Source organism: Artemia franciscana, chromosome 10 (genome assembly GCF_032884065.1).
Source record: "Artemia franciscana chromosome 10, ASM3288406v1, whole genome shotgun sequence".
Taxonomy (NCBI): domain Eukaryota; kingdom Metazoa; phylum Arthropoda; class Branchiopoda; order Anostraca; family Artemiidae; genus Artemia; species Artemia franciscana.
In genome coordinates, this window is record NC_088872.1 from 22347374 (window position 1) to 22347835 (window position 462).

The following is a 462-nucleotide window of genomic DNA, read 5'->3' on the forward strand; positions in this document are numbered from 1 at the left end:
AGATATTTCACAGGCGGTACACGCGCAATACGGTAAGATCTGACATTTAACTCCTTTAACCAAGGATAATTATCGGGTGGTCTAGAAAAAATTACCCAAAGAGATTTCTGATATTTTATCTTAAGGTGATTAACACTCATCTACTTTTCTTTCCTTGACATACTACCTCTTGTCATAGTTAATAATCCACTTTCTGTTCTTGCTGCCACCGTAAGACATGTATCATCCGCAAACCGCAATAAAGCTTGATTAGGGTTCCGTTGTATTTGGGCTCTTCCAACATCAAAATACAGTCTACCAAGTGCTAAATATAGGTCATTTACATATATCGCAAACAAAAGTGGTCCCAAGGGGAACCTCTGTGGGACCACATCTTAAGTTATGATATATTGATGTACCTCCGATTTCACAAAAAAAGGACTCGATCATTAAGATAAGAAGCAAACAGTCGGAACACATTCC